This window comes from Macaca mulatta, chromosome 16 (assembly GCF_049350105.2).
Source record: "Macaca mulatta isolate MMU2019108-1 chromosome 16, T2T-MMU8v2.0, whole genome shotgun sequence".
Classification (NCBI taxonomy): domain Eukaryota; kingdom Metazoa; phylum Chordata; class Mammalia; order Primates; family Cercopithecidae; genus Macaca; species Macaca mulatta.
In genome coordinates, this window is record NC_133421.1 from 38,133,212 (window position 1) to 38,153,430 (window position 20,219).

The window sequence follows — 20,219 nt, forward strand, 5'->3', positions numbered from 1 at the left end:
TTTGTTTTTTGTGTTTCTTTTGAGACAGGGTCTTGCTGTGTCTCCCAGGCTGGAGTGTAGTGGCACAATCACAGCTCAATGTAGCCCTGACCTCCTGCACCGAAGCAGTCCTCATATCTCAGCCTCCCAAAGTGCTGGGATTACAGGTGTGAGTCACCATGCCTGGCCTAGATTCTTTACTTTGACATGTAGTTATTAGAGATAATGACTTTTTAATTCTCTAGAAAAGAACAAATAATTTGAAAATGGAGAAATTAAAAGATCATTTTATCTTCAGTTTAGGTAGTGACAAAGTATTTTTGTGTTTTATGTATGAATGTCTAGTTCTGTAAAATAATGCCATTAATCTTTAATCAAGAATGAAAAAGTTGGCTGGGCATGTAAAAAATAAAACAGTGTTGAGATATCAAATATTTCTCTGTGTGTGGGAGGGAGATTTTTTTGTTTTGTTTTGTTTTTGAGACAGGGTCCTACTCTTGTAAGAACCTGTTGTAAGACTCCAGACTGGAGTGCAGTGGTAGGATCACAGCTCACTGCATCCTTGATCTCCTGGGCTCAGGTGATCCTCCTGCCTCAGCCCCACAAGTAGCCACAGGCCTGTGCTACCACACCCAGCTAATTTTTTGTATTTTTAGTAGAGACAGGGCTTCACCATGTTGCCCAGGCTGGTCTTGGATTGCTGGACTCAAGTGATCCACCCAGCTCAATCTTCCAACGTGCCAGGATTACAGGCATGAGCCACCACACCTGGCCTGAAATATTTGCTAAAATAAGTAAAATAATTATGATATAAAAACTTTCGGCTGGGTGTGGTATCTTCTGCCTGTAATCCCAGCACTTTGGGAGGCTGAGACAAGGGGATCGCTTGAGCCCAGGGATTCAAGATCAGCCTGGGCAACATAGTAAGGCCTCATCTCTACTAAAAATAAAAAATTAGCCAAGTATGGTGGCATGTGCCTGTGGTCCCAGCTACTCAGGACGCTGAGGCAGGAGGATTGCTGGAACCTAGAAGGATGGAGTTGCAATGAGCCATGATAGTGCTACTGCATTCCAGCTTGGGCAACAGTGAGACCTTGTGTCTTATTTTTTGACAATATGTTAAAGTACACTACCATTCTGTATTTTAACATAAATTTTATTAAAGTTAGGTGAAATGATAGACTGGATTTTAGTATCCATTATTTTACTCAATTTTATTCAAATGGCACTATGAGATGTGTTCAAAAAATTTTTGAAACAGCATCCTTTTTTTTGAGATGGAGTTTCGCTCTTGTTGCCCAGGCTGGAGTGCAATGGCATGATCTTGGCTCTCTACAAACTCCATCTCCCAGGTTCAAGCGATTCTCCTGCCTCAGCCTCCCAAGTAGCTGAGATTACGGGCATGTGCCACCAGGCCCAGCTTATTTGTGTGTGTGTGTGTGTGTGTGTGTGTGTGTGTGTGTGTGTGTGTATGTATGTTTAGTAGATACGGGGTTTCACCATGTTGGTCAGGCTGGTCTCAAACTCGTGACCTCAGGTGATACACCCGCCTTGGCCTGTGTATTACACAGTGCTGGGATTACAGAGTGTTGGGATTACAGGCGTGAGCCACCATGCCCTGACAAAACAGTGTCCTTTTAAAAATCCTTTTGGAACACAGTCATTAAGCCAGTTGGTTTACTCATGCTGCAGTAAATTTGGAAATCAATTTCAATTTAATGCTCTTTTGAGATACTCACATAGTTATAATTTGTAATTTGTTGGTATGTACTATGCACCAAGTCAGAATAGTGATTGATGGAATTTGCTTTTAAAGACCACAAGTTTAGGCCAGGCGTGGTGGCTCATGCCTGTAAGCCCAGCATTTTGGGAGGCTGAGGTGGGTAGATCACCTGAGGTCAGGAGTTTGAGACCAGCCTGGCCAACATGGCGAAATCCCGTCTCTACTAAAAATGCAAAAATTAGCTGGGTGTGGTGGCTCTCACCTGTAATCCCAGCCATTCAGGAGGCGGAGGTAGGAGAATTGCTTGAACCTGGGAGGCGGAGTTTGCAGTGAGCCTAGATCGAACCTTTGTACTCCAGCCTGGGAGACAGAGCGAGACTCCATCTCAGAAAAAAAAAAGACCACCAGTAAGTGTAGCCAGTAAGTTATGTAGCTTTCATATCAAAGTAAGATTCAGCAATGATACACGTATTTTTGTATTTTTTGAGTGCAGCATTCTAGGCAGTGTGGTTATTAAAATAGGTTCGGTAATGACACATCTGTATTTATTAATAATTTTTTTGATGTGTTATTTTCTAGATACTGCGCCAGTATACAGCAAAGAGTAAGAATTGATCCCTCCATTTTGTAGTTTAGTAGGGATACAGGCTTGCAAGTAAATACGTACAATAGTGTAATGCAGGGTTTCCCAACTGTGGTAGTATTGACATTTTGGCTAGGATAATTCATTGTGTGGGGATCTGTGCTATGTATTATAGGATATTTTGCAGCATCACTAGCTTTTACCCATTAGATGCCAGTAGCATCACCCCTGGTTGTGATGATCAAAAAATGTTTCAGTTATTACCAAATGTCCCCTAGGGAGCAAAATCACCTGATTGAGAACCATTTATTTAGCTGTTATACAGGTAGAGTTAAGGGGTGTTTAGGAGTAGTGATTCCTGAGGGAGTGAGATTTTGTATGGGTCTTGAAAAACAATAAAAGTGCAAAGGGTATTATATACCTGAGAGCATGAACGATCAATATTGAAGAGGGTGATAACTGATCATTTGTGGCTATAGGTTATTTATGTGATTTGGGATGGATGTCTGGCAAAATGAAGCCGAAAAGGTACTTTTGGGCCATATCTTTTTTCTTTTCTTTTTTCTTTTTTGAGACATGATCTCACTGTTTTGCCTAGGCTGGAGGGCAGTGGCACAGTCATGGCTCACTGTAGCCTTGCTTGACCTCCCTGGCTCAAGCAGTCCTCCCACCTCAGGTTCCCAAGTAGCTGAGACCACAGGAGTCCACTACCCACCCCCAGCCCCCCAACTGAGTAGCTGGGAGACAACTGGCATATACCGCCATGGCCAGCTAATTTTTGTAGCGACAGGGCTTCTCCATGTTACCTAGGCTGGTCTTGAACTCCTGTGCTCAAGTGATCCTCACACCTTAGCCTCCCAAAGTGCTGGCATTACAGGTGTGAGCTACCATGCTTAGCCATTTTTCTTTTTTTTAAACTGTTTAATTGAGGTATAATTAATGCAACAAAGTGCATAAATATGAAGTGTAAGCCTGTTGAATTTTTACAGATGTATATGTTCATGTAACCACCACTAAGAACAAGATAGAGAACATTCCTAGTACCTCTTACAGTTCTTTCTTTTTTTAGATACAGGGTCTTACTCCTTTGCCCAGGCAGGAGTGTAGTGGTACCATCATAGCTCACTTCAGCCTTGAACTGCTGGGCTCAAGTGATCTTCCCATCTCAGCCTCCTGAGGAACTAGGACTGACTACAGGCATATATAGGAATGAGGACTTGTTGTGTTGCACAGGCTGGTCTTGAACTCCTGGCCTTAAGCCATTCTTCTGCTTTGGCCTCCCAAAGTGCTGGGATTACAGGCATGAGACACCATGTCTGACTGTCTTTCTTCTTAAAATTTGTATTTCTGGCCGGGCGCGGTGGCTCACGCCTGTAATCCCAGCACTTTGGGAGGCCGAGGCGGGCGGATCATAAGGTCAGGAGATCGAGACCACGGTGAAACTCCGTCTCTACTAAAAATACAAAAAATTAGCCGGGCGCGGTTGTGGGCGCCTGTAGTCCCAGCTACTCGGGAGGCTGAGGCAGGAGAATGACGTGAACCCGGGAGGCGGAGCTTGCAGTGAGCCGAGATCGCGCCACTGCACTCCAGCCTGGGCGACAGAGCGAGACTCCGTCTCAAAAAAAAAAAAAAAAAAAAATTTGTATTTTACTGGTTATTCTTTCTGACTGCTTTTAATAGTAGGTGTCTCTTAACACAGTGCTTTTCTGTCTCTCTCTCTTCCTGCTTCCTCCCCAACTCCATCCTTTATACCCAATTGCCTGACTGAGATAATCTTTTTTTATTTTTATTTTTATTTCTATGTTTCTTTGAGACAGAATCTCACTGTCGCCCAGGCTGGAGTGCAGGGGCACAATCATGACTCACTACAACCTTGACCTCCCCAAGTTCAGGTGATTCTCCCACCTCAGCCTCCCTAGTACCTGGGACTACAGGTGCTCACCATTACACCTGGCTAATTTTTGTATTTTTTGTAGAGATGGGGTTTCATCATGTTCCGCAGGCTGGTTTTGAACTCCTGGGCTCAAGCAATCCGCCTGCCTTGGCCTCCCAAAGTGCTGGGATTACAGGCGTGAGCCACAATGTCCAACTGAGGTATCTTACTCTTTTAGAAGACACATTGGGGTGAACATATCTAAATTGAACTCATCTTCTTAATCTTTTGCAAAAGGTTCCCCTTGTTTACCTACCTATTTCAATGTTAATAACATGTTTTGCTTAGTTTTGTTTCTGAGATAGAGTCTAGCTCTGTCACCCAGGCTGCTGGAGTGCAGTGGCATGTGCTGCAGCCTCGAACTCTTGGGCTTAAGTGATCCTCCTGCCTCAGCTTCCCAAATAGCTGGGACTGCAGGAGCTTGCTGCCATTCATTCCTGACTAACGTTTTGATTTTTTGTAGAGATTTTCTAGATACTGTGCCAGGATACAGAAATGAGTCAGACTTGATCCTTCCCTAGCCTTGCCGTATTGCCTAGGCTGGTCTCAAACTCCTGAGCTCAAGTGATACTCCTGCCTCAGCTTCCCAAAGTGGCGGTATTACAGGTGTGTGCCACTGCACCTGGCCATAAGGTTTTTTTTTTGGTTTGTTTTGTTGTGTTTTGTTTTTGACACAGGGTCTTGCTGTGTCCCCCAGGCTGGAGTGCAGTGACGCAATCTCAGCTCACCCCAACATCTGTCTCCGGGGCTCAAGCTGTCCTCTCACCTCAGCCTCCCAAGTAGCTGGGACTACAGGAGTGCATTACCACACCTGGCTAATTTTTGTAGAGATGGGATTTCGCCATGTTGCCCAGGCAGGTCTCAAACTCCTGACCTCAAGTGATCTGCCTGCCTCGGCCTGCCAAACTGTTGAGATTACAGGCATGAGCCACTGTGCCTGGCCCATAACGTTTTTTCAGTTTTACCAAGCTATAATTTATTTGCAGTAATTTCACAAATTTTTAATATACAGATCAGTGGCTGTAACAATCACTTTAATAATAGAGTAATTTTTATTTCCCCCCAAAATTTCCTAGGCCCCTTTGCGGTCTCTTTTCAGTTTTATTGCTGTGCAGCCACTGATGTGATTTCTTTCTTCTTTTTTTTTTGGAGATGGAGTCTCACTGTGTCACCTAGGCTGGAGTGCAGTAGCACAGTCTTTGCTCACTGCAACCTCCGCCTCCTGGGTCCAAGCAATTCTCCTGCCTCAGCCTCCCAAGTAGCTGGGATTACAGGCACATGGTGCCATGCCTGGCTAATTTTTTGTATTTTGGTAGAGACGGGGTTTCACTGTGTTGCCCAGGCTGGTCGTGAACTCCTGAGCTCAGGCAATCCACCCGCCTCAGCCTCCCAAGGTGCTGGGATTACAGGCATGAGCCACCACACCAGGCCTCTGATGTGATTTCTATTGCTATAAATGAGATTAGTCTTTTCTAGAGTTTCATAGAAATGGAATTATACAGTATGCAATTTTGTGTTTGGCTTCTTTCTCTTGGCATAATAGCCGTGATATTTATGTTGTGTGTTTCAGTAGGTCATTTCTTTTTGTTGCTTATTAATAGTCCAGTGTTTGGATATATCACTGTTTATCTGTTCGCTTGTTGATTGATAATTGAATTATTTCCAGTTTTTGGCTATTATGAATAAGATTGCTAGCAATATTTGTATATAGGCTTTTTTATGGACATATATTTTTATTTCTGCCAACCCTAAGTCCTCTAAATTAGAAACTTTGGGATTATTTTTGATTTGTTTAATCTCTTTTCTCAACTATATTCACACAAAAGGTTATGAAGTCATGGGATTTCTTCTTTTGAAATGTGTTTCATTCTTTGTTCTGTTTTCCAAGTATCTGTAACATTATTGTGAGAGGGTGTGTGTGTGTGTGTTTGTGTATGTAGCCTTATTTTAGGAGTAGGGGATATAAGGATGATTGTGCAGATGATATATTTGCTCAGTGAGGTTTATAGTCAGGCGGGGATGCTGACATTGAATGTATAGGATGGGGAAAGGGGCTATTGCTGTTGGAAGCACTCTATCTGTAAAAGTATCATTTTAGTCCCTGTTTTTGTTCTAGTCTTATTGTTGCTATTTTTAGTTTGTTTTTGTTTTGTTGTGTATTTATGGATACGTATGTGGTGTAAAGTGGTGAAAAAGTTTGTTGTCATGGGTATTGTCATTGTTATGTGAGCCTGGGCAAAGCACTTAATCTCTGGGCCTCAGTTCATTGCCTGTAAAATGGGAATAATAATACTTTCCACATAGTGTTAAAAGGATTAGATGCATTGTTGTATGTATAACTCTTAGTTTTGTTTTTGTTTTTATTTTTGTTTTTTGAGATGGAGTTTTGCTCTTGTTGGCCAAGCTGGAGTACAATGGCATGATCTTGGCTCACCACAACCTCCGCCCCCCGGGGTTCAAGCAATTCTCCTTCCTTACCTTCCCGAGTAGCTGGGATTACAGGCACACGCCACCATGCCTGGCTAATTTTTTTGTATTTTTAGCAGAAACAGGTTTTCACCATGTTAGCTAGGCTGGTCTCGAACTCCTGACCTCAGGTGATCCGCCCATCTCGGCCTCCCAAAGTGCTGGGATTATAGGCATGAGCCACTGCACCCAGCCTGTATGTGTAGCTCTTAGAATAGTACCTGGTGCCGGGCGCAGTGGCTCACGCCTGTAATCCCAGCATTTTGGGAGGCTGAGGCAGGCGGATCATGAGGTCAGGAGATCGAGACCATCCTGGCCAACATGGGGGAACCCTGTCTCTACTAAAGATACAAAAAATTAGCCGGGTATGGTGGCAGATGCCTGTAGTCCCAGCTGCTTGGGAGGCTGAGGCAGGAGAATGGCATGAATCCGGGAGGCAGAGCTTGCAGTGAGCTGAGATCATGCCACTGCACTCCAGCCTGGGTGACAGAGTGAGACTCCATCTCAAAAAAAAAAGAAAAAAAAAAAAAGAAAAAAAAAGAATAGTGCCTGGCATATTGTGTTACGTAAGTGTTAGCTAGTTTTTTTTTTTTTTTTTTTTTTTTTTTTTTTGAGATGGAGTCTCGCTCTGTCGCCCAGGCTGGAGTGCAGTGGCACGATCTCAGCTCACTGCAACCTCCACCTCCTGGGTTCAAGCGATTCTCCTACCTCAGCCTCCCTAGTAGCTAGAATTACAGGTGCCCGCCACCACTCCTGGCTAATTTTTTGTATTTTTTTTTAGTAGAGACAGGGTTTCACCATGTTGGCCAGATTGGTCTTGAGCTCCTGACCTCAGGTGATCCACCCGCCTAGGCCTCCCCAAGTGCTGGGATTACAGGCGTGAGCCACCGTGCTCAGCCAGCTAGTACTATTATCTTAATTCTACATTACTTAAAAGGCTGTCTTTTTCTCTCCCATTTCAGTTCCCCTTACCTATTGGTATAAGACTTATCTCCTTATGTAGTATCTTATTTTTTACTTCTACAAACCTACAAAAGTACTTTCTTTTTACTTTTTTTTTTTTTGAGACAGAGTCTCACTCTGTTGTCCAGGTTGTAGTGCAATGGTAGGATCTAGGCTTACTGCAACCTCTGCCTCCAACATTCAAGCAATTCTCCTGCCTCAGCCTCCCAAGTAGCTGGAACTACAGGCACATGCCACCATGCCTGGCTAATTTTTTTTTTTTTTTTTTTTTTAGTAGAGATGGGGTTTCACGGTGTTGGTCAGGCTGGTCTCAAACTCCTGACCTCAAGTAATCCACCTGCCTCGACCACCCAAAGTGCTGGGATTACAGATGTGAGCCACTGTGCCTGGTCTACGGAAGTACTTTCTATATCATAATCTGGCAACTCTTTGTGTCTATTTTTTTCAGTTGTGATGTACAAACAAATGCTTAAATGAATTTTTTTTTTTAACCAATGTATCTACTAAGATTATGTTACGGAAAGTTTCCAACATTCCTGAAGGCTCCCTCCTGTCCCTTCTCCCTCATAACCATCCCTCCATATCTGTTCTGACTCTTTACCATAAAGAATTTTTCCATGTAATTGTTTTCATTGTTTCTTAAGATTATCTGTGATTGACCCCTCCATATCTATACAGCCTCCTTCCTTCCTTCCTTCCTTCCTTCCTTCCTTCCTTCCTTCCTTCCTTCCTTCCTTCCTTCCCTCCTTCCTTCCCTCCTTCCCTCCCTCCCTCCCTCCCTTCCCTCCCTCCCTCCTTCCCTCCTTCCCTCCTTCCCTCCTTCCCTCCTTCCTTCCTTCCTTCCTTCCTTTCTTTTTTCTGAAACAGGATCTCACTCTCTCTCCCAGGCTGGAGTGCAGTTGTACAATCTCAGCTCATTGCAACTTCCATCTCCCAGGTTCAAGTGTTTCTTCTGCCTCAGCCTCCCGAGCAGCTGGGACTACAGGCATGCACCACCATGCCTGGCTAATTTTTGTGTTTTTAGTAAAGATGAGGTTTCACCATGTTGATCAGGTTGGTCTCAAACTCCTGACCTCAAGTGATCTGCCTGCCTCGGCCTCCCAAAGTGGTGGGATTACAGACGTGAGCCCCCACACCCAGCCGATACAGCCTATTTCTGATTACTGCCCAGCACACTTTGCCTATGTTCATGATGTCTCTTTTAGTGCCCTTTTGGTCTCATCTCTTCTTTCTCTCTGTCCATTCCAATCCTCTTCCATGAAGTTGTCCCCAACTGCTTCAGCTTATGCTGTCCTTGTTCTTCTCTAAGTTCTTTTTGGCTCATTTATCAGTGTCCCAGTTTAGTACTTAATGAGATATTTTCCTTTTTTTGTAAGTACTTAATTGTCTTAGCTTTTACTAGGACTATGGTTATTTTGTGTCCCTCCCATTTAATGGCTACCATAGGACATACAGTACTAATTGTTGGATAGAATCTAATTGAATTTTTAAAGTTTAAGTTCTTTAAGTGTTGGATAGCAGCTAGCAGTTATAGTAGATAATTTGGCAGTGAACTAGGGCAACTATTTGTATAACGAAAATAAAAAGCACAACATAGCTTCATGAACGCATATAAATCTTGATACTATTCCACTGTATTAGACCGTAGTAGAATCAGAAATGCTGAACCCATGGGAATTGCTTGCATGGGTTACAGTAGGTCTATGAACTTCCTGAGGTTGTGTACAATTTGGTATGAATATGTACATGTGCATTTTCCTGGGGTAAGAATTCATACCTTAATTGGGTCTTCAAAGGTATCTGTGACTAAAAAAATTAAGATCCTGTGATCTAGCAAAAAATGTCATTTTACAGATGAGACAACTGAGACTCAGAATTAACACACAAGAGGAATGGCTTACTCATAGTCGTTGTTACTCATAATGGTGATCCTGAGTCAACAGGAAATATTAATTAGGTTCAATGTGGTCTGCCTTATAAAAAGGGAAATAAGACTCCATGGAAGTGTCTGAATACAGTTAGGAAATATTTCCACCCCAAATAGTTAAACGTAAAAAAATTGAGGTGAAATTCACATAACATAAAATTAATCATTTTAGACCAGGTTTGGTGGCTCCTGCCTGTAAGCCCAGCATGTTGGGAGGCTGAGACAGGTGGATTGTTTGAGCTCAGGAGTTCAGACCAGCTTGGGCAACATGGCGAAACCCTGTCTCTACAAAAAGTACAAAAATTAGCTGGGCATGGTGGCCATGTGTCTGTAGTCCCAGCTGCTTGTGAAACAGAGGTGGAAGGATCACTTGAGTCCAGGAGGCAGAGGTTGTAGTGAGCAGAGATCACGCCACTGCACTGCAGCCTGGGTGACAGAGTGAGACCCTGTCTCAAAAAACAAAAACAAAAAACAAAAACAATAGCAAAGTTAACCATTTTAAAGTAAACGGTTCAGTGGCATTTAGTACCTTCACAGTGTTGTATAGCTACCACATGTGTGTTCCAAAGCATTTTCCTTAACGCTCAAGGAAACCTTGCACCCATTTATTACAGCAGTTGCTCCCTATTTTCCTGTCTCTTCCGTCTCTGATAATCACCAGTCTTTGTTCTATGTCTATGGATTTGCCTATTCTGGATACTTCATAAAAAAGAAATCATACAATATTGTACAATACAAACATTTGTATACAAATACAAATATTTGACCTTTTGTTTCTGGCTTCTTTTTTTTTTTTTTTGAGATTGAGTCTTGCTCTGTTGCCCAGGCTGGAGTGCAGTGGCACGGTCTCAGCTCACTGCAAACTCTGCCTCCTGGGTTCATGCCATTCTCCTGCCTCAGCCTCCCGAGTAGCTGGAACTACAGGCACCTGCCACAATGCCCGGCTAATTTTTTTGTATTTTTAGTAGAGACAGGGTTTCACTGTGTTAGCCAGGATGGTCTCGATCTCCTGACCTCATGATCCACTTGCCTCAGCCTCCCAAAGTGCTGGGATTACAGGCGTGAGCCACCACGCCTGGCCTGTTTCTGGCTGTTTTTACTTAGCATAGTGTTTTGGAGCTTCATCCATGGTGGAGCATGTATCAGTACTTTATTATTATTTGACACGGAGTCTTGCTCTGTTGCCCAGGCTGGAGTGCAAGTGGCATGATCCTGGCTCACTGCAACCTCCACCTCCAGGAGGGTCCATGTGATTCTCCTGCCTCAGCCTCCTGAGTAGCTGGGATTACAGGCACAAGCCACTGTGCCTGGCTAATTTTTGTATTTTTAGTAGAAATGGGGTTTCACCGTGTTGGCCAGGCTGGTGTTGAACTCCTGACCTCAAGTGATCCACCCGCCTTGGCCTCCCAAAGTGCTAGGATTACCCGCGCCCAGCCCAATACTTTATTTATTTATTTATTTAATTTGTATTTATTTTGAGATGGAGTCTTGCTCTGTCACCCAGGCTGGAGTGCGGTGGCACAATGTCAGCTTGCTGCAACCTCCGCCTCCCGGGTTCAAGCGATTCTCCTGCCTCAGCCTCCTGAGTTGCAGGGATTACAGGCACACACCACCATGCCCAGCTAATTTTTTTGTATTTTTAGTAGAGACGGGGTTTCACCATGATAGCCAAGCTGGTTTTGAACTCCTGACCTCAAGTGATCCGCCCGCCTTGGCCTCCCAAAGTGCTAGGAGTACAGGCATGAACCACTGCGCCTGGCCTACTTTATTTATTTATTTTTATGGCTGAATAATATTCCATTGTATTTATGTACCACAGTTTGTTTTCCCATTCATTTGTCAATGGACATGTGAGCTGTTTTATACCATTTTTTTGCACGGGGGTGGGGGAACGGAGTTTCGCTCTGTCACCCAGGTTGGAGTGCAGTGGTATAATCTTGACCTAGGCTCACTGCAACCTCCGCCTCCCGGGTTAAAGCGATTCTCCTGTCTCAGCCTCCCAAATAGCTGGGATTACACGTGCATGCCACCAAGCCAGGATAATTTTGATATTTTTAGTAGAGACAGGGTTTCGCCATGTTGCCCAGGCTGGTCTGAACTCCTGAGCTCAAGTGATCCACCTGCTCAGACTCCCAAAGTGCTGGGATTACAGGCGGTAAGCCACCGCACCCAGCTGTTTTATACTTTTTGGCTACTATGAATAGTGCTGGTGTGAACATACTTGTACATTAGTATGTATTGTTTTCAGTTCTTTTGGATGTATACCTAGAAGTGAAATTGCTGGGTCATTAACTTTTTAAGGAAATGGCCACCTATTTTCCATAGAGGCTGAACCATTTTACATTACCACCAAAAATATATGAAGGTTCCAGTTTCTCCACATCCTCTTCCAACAATTATTTCTCATTAAAAAAATTTTATAGCCGTGACTGAGTGTGAAATGGTACTTCTTTGTAGTTTTGATTTGCATTTCCCTGGTGACTAATGATGATGAGCATCTTTTCATGCGCTCATTGGCCATTTGTTTATCTTCTATAGACAAATATAAAATAAACATAATTCTCAAAGAGGTCTGCTTCAGTTAGCAAGAAAAATGTTTGAAGATGTAAAGTATTTGGTTCTTCTATATAATCAAGTGCCAAACTGGTACAAATATAGAATACTGTGGTAATTAAAAAGAGAAGATATGGTGAAACTGGTTTAAACTTTGTCTGAAAGCAAGTGTATGGGAACCCTTCTACCATTATGTACAGTTATAAACTGTAATGCAGATAATTTGATTGGAGGATTTTCATGCTTCAAATATTCACATATTACCCTTTGACTTGGCATTGAAAGATGTCTATTCAATTTTCTGCATTAAAGAACAGTTTTGCCAGGTGCGGTGGCTCATGCCTGTAATCCTAGTGCTTTGGGAGGCTGAGGCAGGAGAATCACCTGAGGTCAGGAGTTCAAGACCAGCCTGGCCAACCTGGTGAAACCCCATCTCTACTAAAAATATAAAAAATTAGCCAGGTTGTCAGGCGCGGTGGCTCACGCCTGTAATCTCAGCACTTTGGGAGGCCGAGGCAGGCGGATCACGAGGTCAGGAGATCAAGACCATCCTGGCTAACATGGTGAAATCCTGTCTCTACTAAAAATACAAAAAAATTAGCCGGGTGTGGTGGCGGGCGCCTGTAGTCCCAGCTACTCAGGAGGCTGAGGTAGGAGAATGGCGTGAACCCGGGAGGCGGAGCTTGCAGTGAGCCGAGATCGAGCCACTGCACTCCAGCCTAGGTGACAGAGCAAGACTCCTTCTCAAAAAGAAAACAAAAAAAAAATTAGCCGGGCATGATGGCAGGCACCTTTTATCCGAGCTACTAGGGAGGCTGAGGCAAGAGAATCACTTGAACCTGCTAGACAGGTTGCAGTGAGCTGAGATTGCACCACTGCACTCCAGTCAGAGCGACACGGTGAAACTCCTTTTCAAAAAATAAAAAGATTATGTACAGGGATTTTATTGCAACATTATTTATTTTTAGTTTTATTGGATAGATTTAGAAGTCTGATAATTTTTTTGCTCTTCTTCGTTTCAAAGCATACAGAGAAATAAGTCACACGGAAGATTCACAGTACCCTTTAGATTTAATGGGAAAAAAAGCTAGTCTTAAGACTTCTCAGAGAGAAGTATTTGGTTTTTCTAAGACTTCTCAGAGAGAAGTCTTAGAGAAATCAATTGGATCATCGGAAAAGGGGCAGTTATACATTGGAAATACAAATTAAATATTACATTGTCTAATTAAATGTTACATTAAATAATACAACAAATTAAATAGAACACATTGAATGGCTTCTTTCCTTAATGCAAGCTGAAAGTATGTATTTGCCATCTTTTAGGCTTGTTTAATTTTAAAACTTTGCTGAGTAACATTTTTAACTAAAACTTGAGTTTTTAGTTTTCCTCCTTGGACTTGTATTCAGTGTCACGTTTGATACTACCGTAGAGAGACAAAATTTGAACTCATTAATTTTCTAAAAGGGGTAATCTTCAGGGCAAGGCTATCTTTTATTCTTTTATATCTTTTAGTTTATTTAATCAATATTTGTTAAATGCAATTACAATCAAGTTTTTATCATATTTCCCCCTCCCACTTAATTATTTCTGAACCCAGCATTTACGACAGTGCCGGGGATATGGTAAAGGTCTGAATTATGCTTATTTTAGTTTACCAGTTTTTTTTTTTTTTTTTTTTTTTGAGATGGGGTCTCACTCTGTCGTCCAGGCTGGAGTGCAGTGGCACTTTCTTGGCTCACTGCAACCTCCACCTCCTGGGTTCAAGCAATTCTCCCTGCCTCAACCTCCCGCGTAGCTGGGATTACAGGCGTCTGCTACCATGCCTGGCTAATTTTTGTATTTTTTATTAGGGGTTTTGCCATGTTGGCCAGGCTGGTCTTGAACTCCTCTGATCTCAGGTGCTCCACCTGCCTTGGCCTCCCTAAGTACTGGGATTATAGGCGTAAGCCACCGCCCCCGATCCCTCCCCTCCAGTTTTAAGTTGGGTTGTTTGTTTTCTTATTGTTTAGTTTTGAATTCTTTAGGTATTCAGGATAAGCCCTTATTAGATGTAGGTTTTGCAGATATGTTCTTTTCGTTTATGGCTTTTTGTTTTTTCCCACAAAAATTTATTCTTAAATGTACAACAGGCTCCAATACAACACTTCAGTCCAGCTATAGGTGGCAAAAGATGGTATAGCAGGGAATGAAATCAAGGGTCACCATCGCCTCAGGCACATGGAACAGCTTACTTTTTGCCAGATTTCTTAATTACACCTGTGGCCAGGGGCGCCTTCCCTATAGTTTCTTCTAGTCCTCTTTTTGTTTCTGCCTTGTTCTGCTTTCTGGGCTGTTTCAGGGGTTCCTTCTTGCCATCTTTGTGGCTGGACATGGCACCTGCCACCTCTTCCCCAGACCCTGCCACTGGAAACCCAGTTATGGCTTTTAAATTTTTTTCTTAATGGTATCTTTCACAGAGCAGAAGTTTTTAATTTTGATAAAATCTAATTCTTTCATTCTCTGTCTTCTCTCTCTTTTCTTTCTTTTTCTTTCACAGGGTCTTACTCTGTCATCTAGGCTGCAGTAGAGTGGCATGATCACAGCTCACTGCAGCCTCGACTTCCCAGGCTCCAGTGATCCTTCTACCTCAGCATCCCAAGTAGCTGGGATCACAGGCACACACTACCACACCCAGCTAATTTTTGTATTTTTAGTAGAGATGGGGTTTTGCCATGTTGCCCAGGCTGGTCTGAACTCCTGAGCTCAAGTGAGCCACCTGCCTCAGGCTCCCAAAGTGTTGGACTTACAGGCGTGAGCCACTGTTCCCAGCCTCTTCATTTTGTTTTGAGATAGGATCTTGCTCTGTTGATGAAGCTAAAGTGCAGTGGTGTGATTATAGCTCACTGCAACCTCAAACTCCTGGGCTCAAGTGATCCTCGCATCTCAGACTCCTTAGTAGCTAGGACTGCAGGCACATGCCATCATGCCTGGCTAATTTTTAAACTTTTTTTATTTTTTATTTTTTTGTAGAAGTAGGGTCTTGCTATGTTACCCAAGCTGGTCTCCAAGTCCTGACCTCAAGTGATCCTCCCACCTTGGCCTCTCAAAGTGCTGGGATTACAGGTGTGAGCCACTGCCCCTTGGCCTACACTGTCTTGAGTATTGCAGCTTTATTTATTTATTTTTTGAGACAGGGTCTCACTGTGTTACCCAGGCTGGAATGCAGTGGTGCAGTCTTAGCTCACTGCAGCCTTGACCTCCTGGGCTCAAGCGATCCACCTGTCTCAGCTTCCTGAGCAACTGGGACCACAGGTGCATGCCACCATGCCCAGCTGATTTTATCTGTGTGTGTGTGTGTGTGTGTGTGTGTGTGTGTGTGTGTGTGTGTATTTATTTATTTTAAGACAGAGTCTAGCTCTTCTGCCCAGGCTGGAGTGCAGTGGCATGATCTCGGCTCACTGCAACCTCCACCTCCTGGGTTTAGGCAATTCTTCCACCTCATCCTCCTGAGTAGCTGGGATTATAGGTGTGTGCCATCATGCCTGGCTGATTTTTGTATTTTTGGTAGAGACGGGGTTTCACCATGTTGGCCAGGCCGGTCTCAAACTCCTGGCCTCAAGTGATCCTCCTCCCTTGGCCTCCTGAGTGCTAGGATTACAGGTGTGAGCCACTGCACCCAGCCTATTGTAACTTTATATAGTCATTCCTTGGTATCTGTGTGGGATTGGTTCCAGGACCCCTGTGGATACAATCCATGAATGCCTAAGTCACTTATATAAGATGATGTAGTGTTTGCATATAACCTACAAACATCCTCCTGTATACTTTGAATCTTCTGTAGATTACTTGTAATACTAAATGCATTCTCTACACATCACTTCATTCTTCTGGATTCAGTGTACTACTTGGTGCATGGCAAATTCAAGTGTTGCTTTTTGGAACTTTGTGGAATTGTTTTTTTCTGAATATTTTTGATCCGAGGTTGACTGAATCCAGGAACGTGGAACTAAGGATACAGGGGGCTGACTATAGTAAGTTTTGGCATCAGTTAGAGTTCTTCACGTTTATTCTTTTATTCAAGTTGTTTTGGCTATTCTGGGTGCTTTGCTTTTTTTCTTCTTTTTTTAATGTATGTTTTAGAATCAGTTTGTCAGTTTCTTCAAAAAAAGCTGCTGGTTTTTTGGGATTTTGTTGAATCTTTGGATCATTAGTGGGACCATAGATATCCTGACAATACTGAGTCTCCCAATCTATGAATTTAGTATATTTCTTTATTTATTCAAGTCTTTTTCTTATTTTCCTCATCAGTGTTTTGTAATTTTCAGCATACAAATCATACACACATTTGTTAGATTTATCTCTATTTTGTAAAAAAATTTTTTTTTTTTGAGATGGAGTTTCACTCTTAATGACCAGGCTGGAGTGCAATGGCATGATCTCGGCTCACATCAACTTCCACCTCCTGGGTCCAAGCGATTCTCCTGCCTCAGCCTCCCCAGTAGCTGGGATTACAGGCATGTGCCGCCATGCCTAATTTTGTATTTTTAATAGAGACGGGGTTTCTCCTTGTTGGTCAGGCTGGTCTCGAACTCCCAACCTCAGGTGATCCACCTGCCTCAGCCTCCCAAAGTGCTGGGAATGTGAGCCATTGTGCCTGGCAATTTTTTTTTTTTTTTTTTTTTTTGAGATATAGTCTCTCTCTCTGTTGTCTAGGCTGGAGTACAGTGGTGTGATCAAGGCTCACTGCTGCATTCATCTCCCAGGCTCAAGCGTTCCTCCCACCTCGGCCTCCTAAATAGCTGGGACCACAGGCACACACCACCATGCCTGGCTAATTTGTTTTGATTTTTAGTAGAGATGAGGTCTTGCTGTGTTGCCCAGGATGGTTTTGAACTCCTGAGCTCAAGCGATCCTCCCACCTCAGCCTCCCAAAGTGCTGGAAGTATAGGCATGTGCCACTGAGCCCAGCCGTGATTTTTAATTTTATTGAAAATGTTGTCTACCCCCCACCCCAATTTCAGTTTCATTATGAGTATGTAAACATACAATTGATTTGTTTGTTTTGTGAGAGGGTCTCACTCTGTCGCCCAAGCTTGAGTACAGTGACAGAATCTTGGCTCATTGCAGCCTCAACTTCCCGGGCTCAAGTGATCCTCCCACCTCAATCTCCCAAGTAGCTGGGACTACAAGTGTTGCTGCAACACCTGGCTAATTTTTTTTTTTTTTTTTGAAATGGGGTCTTACCCTGTCACCCAGGCTGGGGTACAGTGGTGTGATCTCAGCTTACTGCAACCTCTGCCTCCTGGGCTAAAGCAGTCCTCCCTCCTCAGCCTTCCAAGTAGCTGGGACTACAGGTGCATGCCACCATGCCTGGCTAATTTTTTATTTTTTTAGAGTTGGTTTCTGCGTGTTGCCCAGGCTGGTCTCAGACTCAAGCAATTCACCCGCCTCGGCTTCCCAAAGTGCTGGGATTACAAGAGTGAGTCACAGTGCCGACCATAATTGATTTTTTTGATATTGACTTTGTATTCTGCAACCTTTGATAAATTCACTTATTTCTAGTAGCTATTTTGTAGACTGGGATTTTCTATGTACACAATTACGTTTATTAGTACAGTTTTATTTCTTACTTGCCCGTCTGAATGCCTTATTTTTTTTTTTTTTCTTCTTGCCTTATTGCACTGGGTAGGTCCTAAAGTATAATGTGATGGTGGATATCTTTGTCTTATTCCTCATCTTATGAGGAAAATACTTAATCTTTTTTTTTTAGACGGAGTTTCACTCTTGTTGCCCAGGCTGGAGTGCAATGGCACGATCTCTGCTCACTGCAACCTACGTCTCCCGGGTTCAAGCGATTCTGCTGCCTCAGCCTCCCGCATAGCCGGGATTACAGGCATGTGCCAGCACACCCGGCTAATTTTGTATTTTTAATAGAGACGTGGTTTCTCCATGTTGGTCAGGCTGGTCCCGAACTCCTGACCTCGTGATCTGCCCGCCTTGGCCTCCCAAAGTGCTAGGATTACAGGTGTGAGCCACTGTGCCCAGCTGGAAAATACTTAATCTTTTATCATTGCATATGATATTAGCTCTAGGGATTTTTTTTTCTTTTTGAGGCAGTGTCTCGCTCTGTCATCTAGGCTGGAGTGCAGTGGCTCAGTCTCAGCTCATTGCAACATCTGCCTCTCAGGTTCAAGTTAGTCTTCTGCCTCAGTTTCCCAAGTAGCTGAGATTACAGGCACCCACCACCATACCCAGCCAATTTTTGTATTTTTTTATAGAGACAGGGTTTCACCATGTTGGCCAGGCTGATCTTGAACTTCTGACCTCAAGTGATCCACCTGCCTTGGCCTCCCAAATTGCTGGGATTATAGACATGAGCCACCATGCCTGGCCAGCTATAGGGTTTTTATAGATGCTATTTATCAGGTTAAGGAACTTTCCTTCTATTTGCGGTTTTCTAAGAGTTTTTGTCATGAATTAATTCACATTCATTTGTCAAAGACTTTTTTGGGGGACAGCTCTTGAACTCTTATGGTTATACTTTTGTGTGTGTGTGTTGAGACTGAGTCTCGCTCTGTTGCCAGGCTGAAGTGCAGTGGTGCGATCTCGGCTCACTGCAACCTCTGACTCCCTGGTTTAAGTGATTCTCCTGCCTCAGCCTCCCGAGTAGCTGGGATTACAAGCACGTGCCACCACACCCACCTTATTTTTGTATTTTTAGCAGAGATGGTGTTTCACCATGTTGGCCAGGCTGGTCTTGAACTCCTGACCTCAAGTGATCCACCTGCCTTGGCCTCCCAAAGTGCTGGGATTACAGGCGTGAGCCACTGCGTCCGGCCGGTTATGCTTTTTTAGACTGATAAAGTGAATTATATGGATTGATTTTTATTCCTGAGAGGAATCCCACTTGATAATGATATATTCTTTTGATAAACTGCCAGCATCTATTTGTAAATGTTTTTTGCAGTTTTTGCATTATACCCGTTTGAGATACTGGTTTATAGTTTTCTTGTTCATATCTGGTTTTGGTATCATGGTAATGTTGACCTCATAAGGTAAGTTGGTAAATGTTTATATACTAGAAGAGTTTATGCAGAACTGGTATTATTTCTTTCTTAAATATTTGATAGAATTTCCCTGTGAAACCATGTGGACCTAGAGTTTTCTCTAGGCAACACTTTTAATTATGAATTCCATTACTTTAATAGAAACAGTGGGTTAGGTTATCTTTTTTTGTTTGTCTTGCTGTGTCACCCAGGCTGGAGTGTAGTGGTGCCATCATGGCCCACAGCAGCCTTGACTTCCTGGGTTCAAGTGATCTTCCGCATCAGCTTCCCAAGTAGCTGGAACCACATGCACATGCCACCACACCCAGCTAGTTAAAAAAATTTTTTTGGGTGGAGATTGGGTTTTGGCATGTTGCCTGGGCTGGTCTCAAACTCCTGGACTCAAGTGATCCCACTCGACTTCTACAGTGCTGGGATTACAGGTATGAGCCACTGTGCTGTCCTCTTATTTATCCTTTTTTTTAATTTTTATTTTTTGAGATGGAGTCTCGCTCTGTCGCCCAGGCTGGAGTGCAGTGGCACGATCTCGGCTTGCTACCATCCCCATCTCCTGGGTTTAAGCGATTCTCCTGCCTCAGCCTCCCGAGTAACTGGAACTACAGGTGCGTGCCACCACACCCAGCTGATTTTTTTTTGTATTTTTAGTAGAGACTGGGTTTCACCATGTTGGCCAGGCTAGTCTAGAACTCCTGACCAGCCTCAGGTGATCCGCCTGCCTCAGCCTCCCAAAGTGCTGGCATTACAGGCATGAGCCACAGCTCCTGGCCCCTCTGTTTATTTTTGAGTGAACTTTGATAGTTTGTGGTTTTTTTCAGAGACTCTTCATTTCATGGGAGTTATCAGATTAACTGGTAAAATTATTCATCATAATCCCATATTTTTCTTTTAATGTTGATAGCGTCTGTAGTGATATCGCCTCTTTAATTCCTGATACTGGTAATTTGTTTCTTCTCTCTCTTTGACATTAGTTTGTCTACAGAGTTACCTAGCTAGCTTTTGAGGCTGGCATGCTACTGCACGCCTATAATCCCAGCACTTTGGGAAG

General features: G+C 43.4%; 1 protein-coding gene across 9 annotated transcripts in view; it reads left to right on the forward strand.

Annotated features, from left to right (window-relative positions):
- The window catches only part of TAOK1 (TAO kinase 1), a 167,668-nt gene that overhangs the window by 12,805 nt on the left and 134,644 nt on the right, over positions 1 to 20,219 (forward strand). Inside the window, exon 1 of one of the 9 annotated variants that reach the window (XR_013406261.1) lies at positions 29 to 146. The exons of the other annotated variants lie outside the window; for them this stretch is intronic. The gene's annotated coding sequence lies outside the window, so the exon portion shown is untranslated. Of the gene's footprint in view, positions 1 to 28; positions 147 to 20,219 lie in introns of those variants that run through there. 9 annotated transcript variants of the gene reach the window in all.